Source organism: Petaurus breviceps, unplaced genomic scaffold, assembly GCF_028583685.1.
Source record: "Petaurus breviceps papuanus isolate PSGF00001 unplaced genomic scaffold, PetGlider_PUasm1.0 90723, whole genome shotgun sequence".
NCBI lineage: Eukaryota > Metazoa > Chordata > Mammalia > Diprotodontia > Petauridae > Petaurus > Petaurus breviceps.
Window position 1 is genome coordinate 4,628,540 of NW_027187323.1, and position 11,661 is coordinate 4,640,200.

Consider the following 11,661-nt stretch of genomic DNA (forward strand, 5'->3'; position numbering starts at 1 on the left):
AGAGAGAGAGAGAGAGAGAGAGAGAGAGACAGAGAGAGAGACAGAGAGAGAGACAGAGAGAGAGAGAGAGGAAGGGAGGGACAGGGAGAGATTGTAAAATTATAGATTAGATTTTAACTTTGAAGTAAAGATCTGGGTTCACATTCTTCTCTGACACGTACTGACTGGGTATATATTCTGAGCAAGTTATTTAACCTTTCAATACCAAGCCAACTTTCTAAGATCATAAGTTTCACAGCAGATGTCAATCTGCATTATTATGAAGAGTGCACACAGCAGGAGTTTCTGATGCCATTGCAATCACAAGTTTAGTTTAATAAAAGAATGAGCAGATTTATTTTGTATCCTGCTACTTTGCTGACACTAACTTATTCTGTTGTTGTTGATTCTTTTTCTTTCTTTTTGGAGGGCAATTGGGGTTAAGTGACTTGCCCAAGGTCACATGGTTAGTTTTTTAAAAGTGTGTGTTTTAAGTGTCTGAGGCTGGACTTGAACCCAGGTCCTCCTGACTCCAGGGCCAGTGTTCTATTCACTGCTCCACCTAGCCACCCCTGTTGTTGTTGATTCTTTCTTTAGTTTTCTTTTTTTTAAAGGAAATCATTAGTATTTTTGTTTCCTCTGTGTTGATGCCATTAACTTATTTTTCTTGTCTTATTGGAACAGCTAGGATTTCTAATTCTATGTTAAATTTAATGTCAACAATAGATATCTCTTCTTAACCCTGAACTTACTGGGAAACCTTCCAGTGTTACTTTTTCACAAATAACACTAGCTCTTGATTTTGTATAGGTGTTTTTTTGCATTAGGTAGAGATATTTTCGTTCCTTTGTAGTGTTTTTTCTTAAACATAAAATGTATCAAATACTTTTTTAGCCTACTAATAAAATCATATGTTTTTAATGTTTTATTATTATGATTTATTAAACTAATTGGTTTTGTAAGGTTGAATCATCTTTGCATTTCTAGTATAATTCCAAATTTATATTCAAGGTTAGAATCATTAAGTTTGATTTTTTTTCTCCATTACATCCTGTTATATTGCTCGTTTTTATTAGCACAAGCTGTAATACAGTTTGCCTTGATGGTATCAGTCCAATTCTAGACCCTGCAAATATATACACACATTGAATGTATACTCCTACTTTCCCCTATCCACATCTAGGAGTCTACAGTTACTGATATACTCTTTTAAAAACTTTCCCAGTGTGGTTTAGTAATCTCTCTCTCTCTCTCTCTCTCTCTCTCTCTCTCTCTCTCTCTCTCTCCCTCTCTCTCCCTCTCCTTCTATCCCTCTGTCTTCCCCCTTCTCCCTCCCCCTTTTCCTCCCTGCTTTTTTCCTTCACTTCTTCATTACTTTTGTTCTTCATCTGTGAAACCCAAATTCAGGAAATAAGAATTTCCTTCTCCTTTCCTTCCCCTTCTCCTAAAGTTAATCTATTTCCACCCATTCTACTTTTTTGGATTTCCCCCTTCAATTCTTAACCATTGTTTCTTCTGTGTGTAACTTCAAGGAAAAAAGACTTTTTTTTCTTATAGAACATAAAACACCATGAATCACTACTTATTGACTCCTAACTATAAAGTCTTGTTTACTTTCCTAAGGATCTGCTGCATGTTGGTTTACACATTAAAAGCCCAGTTCAGAATTGACTTATTTTTGGCAGGAAGCTATTAAAACTATTGTCTTATTATAAAGGCAAATGCTTAGTTTTGCTGAATAAGCAATTTTGTCAAGTGTTTTACACCTTTCAATTATATCACTATGATCCAATGTTTGTCCTGGCCATAAATTAAATTCCAGGTCACCCTCAATTTTCATTTCTAATGTTAACACCTTGTTTCTGCATTTCACCATTCCATGCACTGACAATTTCATTTTGACCTCAATATCCCCATTGAAGCGATGGTAGTTGTGAGGATGGAAAGAAGGGTTTGGATTCAAGAGACGTTGTGGAGGTGTAAGTCACAAGATGTGACAACTGATTGAGTATGCCACATGAGGGAGAGTAAGGAGTCGAAGAAAACTCCAGAATTAAGAACCTGGGATGCTGGGAAATGATGGTATCTTTAACAGAGATGGTGAAGTTTGGAAGAGCGGAAGATTTAAGGGAAAAATAATGAATTCTACTTTGAACACGATGAGTTTGCTTATGTCTCTGAGATGTCCAATTTGAAATATCTGATAGGCATTTGATGATATAGGACTGAAACTCAGGGGAGAGACTAAATTAGATATATTTGGTATCCCCAAAATACTAGCCAGTTTTTTTGTTATTTTCTTGTTGTTTTTGCTTTTTGGAGGGGGGAAGGCAGGACAATTGGGCTTAAGTGGCTTGCCCAAGGTCACATGGCTAGTAAGTGTTAAGTGTCTGAGGTTAGATTTTAACTCAGGTCCTCCTGACTCCAGAGCTGGTGCTCTATTGATTGTGCCACCTAGCTGCCCTAATACTAGCCAATTTTAAGCTTTAACAATTTAAAGTTATTGTGAAAAGTTGATGAGATTACCAAGAAGAAGGGAAAGAAGCATTTATTAAGCACCTACTATACATCAAGGCACTGTGCTAAATGTTTTATAATAAGTGTTATTTTTATTCCCATTTTATAGTTGAGGAAACTGAGATAGACAGAGGTTCAGTGACTTGCTCAGGATTCCACAGCTAGTCTGAAGCTAGAACTCAGAATTCAGTTCTGAAGCTAGAACTCAGGTATTCCTGATTTCAGGCCCAGTAGTCTATCCACTGTGCCATCTAGCTGCAGAGAGAGAGAGAAACAGAGTGTGTGTGTATGTGTGTACACACACACACACACACACACACACACACACACACACGTATAGGGAAGCAGAGCCCATAGGAAGCTGGGAGCCAGAGCCAGAGAGATGGTGGGAGAGAGAGGTGCTCAGGCAAGGAGAGAAAGAGGTTTGTGAGTAAATATTGATCTTGTATTGGTTTGTGGGAAGGCTGAAGGATGCCGTGGCTCTCAGTATTATTTTGGCTTCATAATATCTTTGGCACTATGATGGAATTGGCTTACTGGTTTGGGGATTCAGTTTTCTGGTGTCTAAATAAATGCTTCAGTTCTGTCCTCTATATGGAGAGTTTGGTATATTTTGCGATGGAACATCAAGAGATATTTATAGTCACGGTCTTTATAGTGATCATGGGAGCTATAAATATTGCATTGGTGCTAAGTGGGTGTAGGGAAGAGGGAGAGAGCTAATGAATTCTGGAGAAGATGGAAGGGTCTGGTATCAAGTACACATGAATAGAAGCTGGTCTTGGCAAGCAAAATGGCCCCCTCACTCTCAGAGTCTGTGAGGGAGGAAGGGAGAGTGGGAGAGGGAGATGTCATGGGTTTTTGAGAAGAGAAGGGGAAGTAGGAGTTGACATCAAATGACCTTGAGCAAGAGGTAAAATCCTCAGCAGAAGACAGGGTGAGAAGCCTGAGGTTGGAAAAGGTCAAATTCATTATCTAATCTAAACTGGCACCTCACTACTGCATGATAACCGTATTCCTCCCTGTTTCACATCCTGTCACATTCCTTCACATTGTGTTATAAACTCTCACCTTTCTCCTTAAACCCCCATCTTTAATCTCCCCCTTCCACTCCCTCAGTAGATGACCTCACTTTCTACTTTAACAAAAAGATTCAGGCAATCTTTTGAGAGGAGAATCATTTTTCTTCCTACATAACTTCAAATTGATGTTTTCACACAACCTTTCTTGTTTCCCTCTGTTCTATTCATTCCTTCTCCCTTTGTTTCCCTCATCCTCAAAAGGTCTGTCCTTTCAAGTTCTCACCTTATATCTCTTCTCCTCACTGTTCAATTTTGAGTTGTCTACACTTACTGCTTTCACTTCGCTATTTCTTTCATGCCATGACCCCTTGCAATCTGACTTCTGACCCCACCAATCATTCAGGTGTATTTAACCTGAGTGTCAGCACACTGGTACATCTCCCCTCCTCATCCTTAACATTCCCTCATACATTGGCTTCTATGACATTCTCTTTCCTGGCTTTACTTCCATGTGTCAGACTTCCTCTTCTGGTCTCCTAAAGCTCTGTCCTCTGTTGCTTCTCTTCTCCTTTTATACTCCCTTCCTTCATGTTCTCAGTCCCTTCCCATGAGTTACCTACCACCTCCTTGCAGATGACTACTAGATCTATATGTTTAGTCTCAATCTCTCCACTGAATTCTAGTCCGGAATTTTCTGGATATCACATGTACATCTTGTTGACTTCTTTAACTCGACAGAATCAAAATTAAAGTCATTATCTTGTCATCAAAATCTTCCCTCCATTCTAACCTCCTTATAACCGTGGATCACACTACTATCCTCCCAATTTCTTGACCTGGCAATCTTGTACAGTTATACCTCTGCCTTATCCTCCTTAACCAAGAGTTGATTGGCAGCATCCCACATATCTTTTACTGTCTCTCTACACACGCTGCCACTGTCTCCCCTCTTCCTCTCCCTATCCATGCCCCTGGTTCGGGCCTTCCTTGCCACTAGCCTAGAACATATTCATAGGTTCCATATTAGTTTCCCTTCCTCAAGTCTGGTCCTTCTCCAATCCATCTTTCACACAGTTTCCAACATAATCTTTTTTTTAACATTAAGACTGATTTTATTAGGTATTAATTATTCTATAGAATATTATTCCTTCCCATTTCCAGAATGTCTTTTAAAAATATTTTACCCCCCCCAACTTTATGTTAAAACATTTTTTAATATTTAAAAAAAAGTTTTGAGTTCCAAATTCCATCCCTCCCTCTTTCTATCCCCTTCCCCCTCCCTGAGATGGATATAGTTTATACATGTGCAATCATGTAAAGCATTTCCATAAACATAATCTTTCTAATGCAATAGTTCTTAATCTTTTTGGTGTCATAGACCCCTTTAGCTGTCTGCTGAAACTTATGGAACCTTCCTCAGAATTTATTGTTTAGTTGTTCTTCAGTTGTGTCTGACTCTTCATGACCTTATTTGGGGTTTTCTTGGCAAAGATGCTGGAGTGGTTTGCCACTTCTTTCTCCAGTTCTTTTTACTGATGGGGAAACTGAGGCAGACAGGGTTAAGTGACTTGCCCAGGATCACACAGCTAGTAAGTGTCTGAGGCCAGATTTGAACTAACAAAGATTAGTCTTCTAGATTTCAGGCCAGACTTTTCACTGTGTCAGCCGGTTACAAAGGGAATTAGGTATAATAAAATACATTTATCAAAATGTGAAAAAACAAGGTCACTGACTCTTGGTTAAGAATTCTGTAACTTATAGGTCTAACCATGCCACTCACTCCCTTCAATGCCACTTCTTCCCCTTTGCACATGGGACAAAATAAAAACAATGACAACAACAACAAAGTCCTTCTCTGTGCGTGTAAGACCTTCCAAGGCTTGTCTGCAACCTTCTTTTCCAAACTTACTTCATTTCACTCCCCTTCACGTACTCTAGTTTCATCTAAACTGGGCTAGCTGTTTCAAGATGGTATAACATTATAGCTTACTCTTATGAATGTTTCTTCTCTTTCCTGTTCTACCTATTGAAAGCTTTCATTCTCTCTAAGACCTTGCTCAGGTTCTGCCTATCCCTCCATTAAGCCTTTCCTGACTCTCCCAACTGAATGTGACTTGAATGAATGAATCTCTTTGTCGTTTTAGCCCTTATCTCATTTTACTTTATTTTATTCTATATGAGTACATGGCACATTCTTTCAAACTGATTTTAAACTCTGGGAAGCATAACTCTTGGGTTGTTTTTCATCTTTTTCTACCAAAGAACTCAGCTCAGTTCTTGGCAAACAGTAGGTGCTTAATAAATATATGTTAAATGTGAATTGTGATGATGTGGCTGAGAGCAGTGAGTTGTAAGTTTTTGGAAGATGTTTAATTCCAGTCCAGAGAGTTTTGACACTGGAAAGAAATATTTTAAGAAGGGAGATATTAATTCTAGATGAGAGAATGGAAATGAATTAAGGAAATCTTCATGGTTCAAGTAGCACCCAAGGTGAATCTAGAAGGAAAAAAGGATTTCAACATCCAGAGATGAAGAGAGCCTTCAGAATATAGGATTAATAACTCAAACACATCGGTAAGAGAGGAAAAAAATGAGGCAAGTCAAACAAAAAAAAACAGTGGTCCAATTTGGCTGGAATGCAGAATACGTAAAAAGAAAGTAAAACAAGACTTGAAAGATAGGTTGGTACAGATAATGAAGGAGCTAGAGTGCCAGATTAAGAAATTTCTAGTTTATCTAATAGGCAATGGGGAGCCACTGAGGGTTTTTGAGCAAAGGACTGACAAGATACATTTGTATCTTAGGAACATTATTTTATGTGAAGTCACTTAATTGGAAATATTTTGGAATGTTTATAAAGTGTCAATCAAATTTAAAGATAAATGAAATCAGCAATTATTGTGTAATCTATCTGCATATTCAATAGATATACACATAATCTATTAAATACTATAAAGTAGATTTAAAAAAAGAAGTAGAAACTTTGAACCTTGTGTCAGGGATTTTATATGTAGCTGCAGTGATAGACATGTACTTAGAGACACTAGCAAAGATTCAGTCAACATAAAAAATGAACCAGAAAATGAATATAGTTCATTAAATTAAATGTAATGTGTATTGCTACTTTGAAAGGTATAGCTAGGAAATCTCAGCCAGACATTTAAGAGCACAAACTAGTTAGCAAAATTCAAGTTCGTTTCACATTGTTGATTGGTTCTTCTTGTGATTGGAGGCTATATCCTGCCTGGGATTACTTTATCGCGTGGAAACAACAACAATGATGATAATTATGATGATAATGGATGGTTGGTTATTATGCTTTGTTCTTGAAGAGTACCAAAATGACATCACTATGTTGGGGTCAAGATATAGTGTGTCTGACTGTGGCTGATCAGACCAATATGAGCTTAGAAAACTATACCACAGGTTGGGCATGAATATTTGGATTGGAGATGTCTCTAAATTTACATATCTCATGTTTCTTTTGAGCTATTGCAATTCTGCTTTGTTTATAAAGGACAGTGCCTTCTTTAATGGTGGCACGCCATGCTGGGCAGTCTTGTACCAATGTTTCCTATGTCTCACAAATGATTCCAAAGTTCTTCAGAGAGACTTTGAGATTGTCCTTGTATCACTTCTTCTGACCTCCATGTGAGCACTTGTCTTTTGTGAATTTCCTGTAAAATAATCTTTTAGGCAAACATATTTTGGCAACCAAATAACATGGACAGCCCATTGGAGCTGTGCTCTCTGCAGCGGAGTTTGAATGCCTGGCAGGTCAACTCAAGAAAGGCTCTCAGTGTCCAGTACCTTTTCTTGCAAAGTGATCTTCAGAATCTTCCTAAAACAATTCTAGAGGAAGGGATTCAGTTTCCTGGCATGGCACTGCCCTGGTAAACTGTCCAGGTTTCACAGGTATACAATAATGAAGCTAACACAATAGCTCTGCAGGCCTTCAGTTTGGTAGTCAATTTAATACCTCTTCTCTCCCATACTTTGGAGCCTCTCAAGTGATCAACCTTATCATCTATATGTACATCCCTGGAAAGTATACTGCCAAGATAAATGAACTTATCCACAGTATTTAAAATTTCTCTATTTTCTGTTAACCAGGTGTTCCACATATGGCTGGTGTAATACTGACTAGTAGAGAACCTCTGTTTTCTTGGTGTTAATTTTTAAACCAAAATTAGCACAAGCAGCCAAGAACTGATCCATAATTTGTTCATCTTAGCCTCAGAGAATTCATTTAGTGCTCAATCATCTGCAAACATCTGCAAATCATCTGCAAACAAAAAGTCATGCACCAACTCTCCCTCCACTTTAGCCTTAGCTTGTAGCCTTTTCAAGTTAAATAATGGCTAATAATATAATTATTATATAATACATTAATTATATAATAAAATATATAACATGATTATTATACAATACTATATTTATTATATTACATAATAAATATATTATGATATATAATTATAATATAATAATGTAATATTATAATAATAATGTTATAGTTAACATTTATATTGCACTTGCTATATGCCAAGCACTGTGCTGAGCACTTTAAAATCATAATCTTATTTGATTCTCACAACAACCCTGGGAATTAGGGGGATTGCTATACCCATTTTACTGATGGCAAACTGAAGCTGTTACTTGCCTAGGATCACACAATTAGTAAGGTTCTGAGGCTGAATTTGAACTCAGGTCTTCCTGACTCTAAGACAGAAGTTCCCATGCCTGGGTCTCTTGTTCATCACAATACAAATATGCAAGACTTCTGGGCTCTAAACCCTGCAGAAGGAAATTCTAGGGAGTCACATACATGCACCATGGAAGCTGAACCTTTAAAACCACTACCAGGATGGGAATCTATCTGGCCTGATCTCCTGAGATACAGTCCACTTGTGTGGCACCATCCTATCCTTTTGGCTTCTCCAGAATTGAGAATGTTGGCCTAGGGGTGGTCAGCAATAGTGCTGTTCTTCTGATGCCTTAAATAACCCAGTTGCTAATGAATATGCTAGGGAGTGATTAGGAACAAGTGTGCCCTTCTGGTTGGCCAGTCATTGTCAGGCCTGTTTTTTGGCTCCTGCTTTTCTGTGTTTCAACATGCATAGAGAATGTGTCAACACTCTTTATAGGAGGTGTTGCCCTTACCCTGTGTTCCTGAAGAGAGAAACGATTGTGTCCTATACACAGATTTCCCTTTGGCTCTCTGGCTGTTGCTAAGGTTCCCACTTCTGAACCTCTTACCATTCTCCCCCACCCCTTTTCTTTCTCCCATCTTTTTAAGACCTCCTCCTCATTCCTTGGTTGCAAGAATGACTTTAATATGAAATTGCTGCTGGTTAACATCTCTTCTCTGTCTCTGTTAGGAGATTTAAGGAGTCATAGAGTAGCTGAGTCTAATCAGGCAAGGCTTATCACAGGAGCTAATTTTAACAATGGATTTTGAAGATCCAATCACAATCACACACCAAGAAATCAACCCCAGAGCAGTCTTTATTTTTTGGTCATATGCTTCCTTATTTATTCTCCCCATCCCCCCACCCCCAAATCATCATCATAATAGCTTATTGCTACTGCTGATCAGAGTTCTAGAAAGGGTTCAAGCACTGGCCCTCTCATTGAAACACTTTTGCTTTAGACTGGTCACTGAATGACACACAGTTTTCTTAATATAAATCACTTGGTACTTACAAGGGCCAGCTGAAAAGCAGAATCTCAGGATGAGCATTTGATGAGAGATGTGGTGAGGCCCTTATATCCATCATCAGTGTTATTTATCATGTGCTATGTCCTTGCTTTGTATAGTCTTACCTGTTATAGATGATCTACTTTCTAACTCTGTAAATCCTTCAGCTGTCCATAAGTTCATAATGCTAGGTGAAAAAAAAAAAGCTGATTTCTTCACTGCCTGGCTGTGATTACATCGTGCACATTAGAACAATGCAACCAGACTGGTCAATTAATATAGAAATGTCAATTGAGATTATCCTTGGAAGCTCATTCCCTCAGAACCGGTGTCTATTCCCTGGTAAAGATAACTCTGTGCCTAGGAGACTGGCCCTCATGTGGCTGGTTTATTTCAGAACCAATCTACATAAAGAACACTTTACAACATAGTCTGTAGTTAGCCCCTGCCCTTAGCAACAGCAAATGTCTACTTTACAAGATCTGCTAAAAATATTACCTAGTTACATGCACCCTCCAAGTGCCTCATGCTCCTCCTGTCTTATTTATGTCGTTCAATGATTCTGATAGCAAGATCTTGTCTATGATTACAATTTTTGATGAAGGACCTCAAAGCACATAACATCTGCCATCTTGTTCATTTTCATATCAACTGTCTCAGGAAGCCAGAGGCATTTAGAACTGTAACCATTTTGCAGGCATAAAAGGTGAGGTGCAGAGTTGGCCAAACTCACTGGCTCAATTTTTCTTTCGTCTAGTTAAGCAGCACCTGTGTTTAAGAAGACGCGATGCATTCATACAGCAGTTTTGATTGAGAAAATGATAAGTAAACAGCAAAAACAGGATATGAGAGGCATTCTGCATCCACTTGTGGCATTAGGCAGTGGGTGGGGGTTTGAGCTAAGTCATTGAAGGCTGTGATCTTATCAGGACTGAAGTGAGTCTGAAGGAGCTTTTTTCCCAAGAAAATCCTGGAACAAGCCTAAGTATTTTGGGTGACCTAGTAAATGGTGTTGTTGCCTCTCTATCAGGAGAATGCTTTGAATTTCAGCAGAGTGGTTATATAAGGCTGCTATTTTCCATCTCAGAAGTGACTATTTCACTGATGTCTCTGTGCATATGTGCGTGTGTGCATGGTTTTGTATTAGTACCAGAACTGCACGCTATGAACTCATTCAGCCACATCTGGCACGGAGCCTTTCCTGTATAGCAATGAAGGCACCAGTTTACCTCTGAGTTTTGCGGGGGTGGACCACACCTACTTTTTAGTGTCCCCACCTCCCCCATTCCTCCCTACTTCTTAAGAGTCATACTGAAAGAATTGAGCCAATTCGTCTCTGAAAATTCAGGTCCCCTTAACTAAGTAACTCAGGGCCAGATTCACACTGCCCCAGGAGAGGATCTTATATTTCTTTTTCTTTCTCTCTCCCTCCTTCCTTCTTGCTGGCATCTCACAGCTTGATTCCTATCTTGGGAGCATGAGAAATGTGTGTGCCAACTGCTAGCAGCATTTATGGCAGGAGGAAAAAAGGGAGCACAGTGGGAATTGACAAGGAGGTCCACGAGGATACTGTTGAACCCAGAAGGGGCATGGAGGGAAGAAGAGGTGGTTGAAAGCAGATATACTGGCTGGACATAGAAGCTGGAATCAAGCCCGCCCACCATTGTTCTTTGACTGAAGGCAGAGACATAGTTCCTGAGGGATACTGTGTGTCTTCTGGGCTTCCCAAGCAAAGACAATAGAGACTGGTCATTGGGAATTCAAACTATGTGAAACAGCAATTTGGTTCAGTTGGGGTTTGAACATGATTTTGATACTCTAGTTTTGCTTCAGCTCAAAACAGGTTGTTAGGTGTTCTTCCCCAATACAAATTCTTATACTGAATACAAAATTCAGTAGACCATTAATTTGGGGGAACATCATGATATTCCTATGTTAATTTTGTTAACCATAACAACACAAAATCTCTGTATTGCATCAATTCTCATCCAGTGGTATAATATGCTTGTAAATCGTGAGTAACCACAATACAAAAAGAGACAAAATTGTAAGTGAATCAAAGTGCAGAGGAAAGTTAAATGTGAGGGACAGCAGGCTATGGCATATTACTGATGATGATTTGTATGCAAGACAAATGCAAGGTGGAAGGCAAGACACACTCTAACATAGGAATTCATAACCTGGAATCTTTAATCTTGAATTTTCCCCTTCAATATGTCAATATAATTAGATTTCTTTGTAATATTAGGTATTTTATTTTATGTATTTAAAATATTTTTAAAAGGGGTAGACTTCCCTAGACTATTAAAGGGGTCTATAGCATAAAAAACACAGTGTGTGTGTGTGTGTGTGAGGGTGTGTGTGTGTGTGTGGGTGTGTAATCAGAAAAGCAAGTGGGGGGAGGGAGGGAGGAAGAAAGAGAGAGAGAGAGAGAGAGAGAGAGAG

General features: G+C 38.7%; 1 protein-coding gene and 1 long non-coding RNA gene across 2 annotated transcripts in view; one reads left to right on the top strand and one right to left on the bottom strand.

Annotated features, from left to right (window-relative positions):
- LOC138145010 (uncharacterized) overlaps positions 1-9,463 on the bottom strand; it is an 89,706-nt gene extending 80,243 nt beyond the window's left edge. Inside the window, exon 1 of the long non-coding RNA XR_011164076.1 lies at positions 9,222-9,463. This is a non-coding gene — a long non-coding RNA (uncharacterized lncRNA). The remainder of the gene's footprint in view (positions 1-9,221) is intronic.
- The window catches only part of LOC138145014 (uncharacterized), a 449,608-nt gene that overhangs the window by 94,966 nt on the left and 342,981 nt on the right, over positions 1-11,661 (top strand). The gene's annotated exons all lie outside the window — the stretch shown is intronic.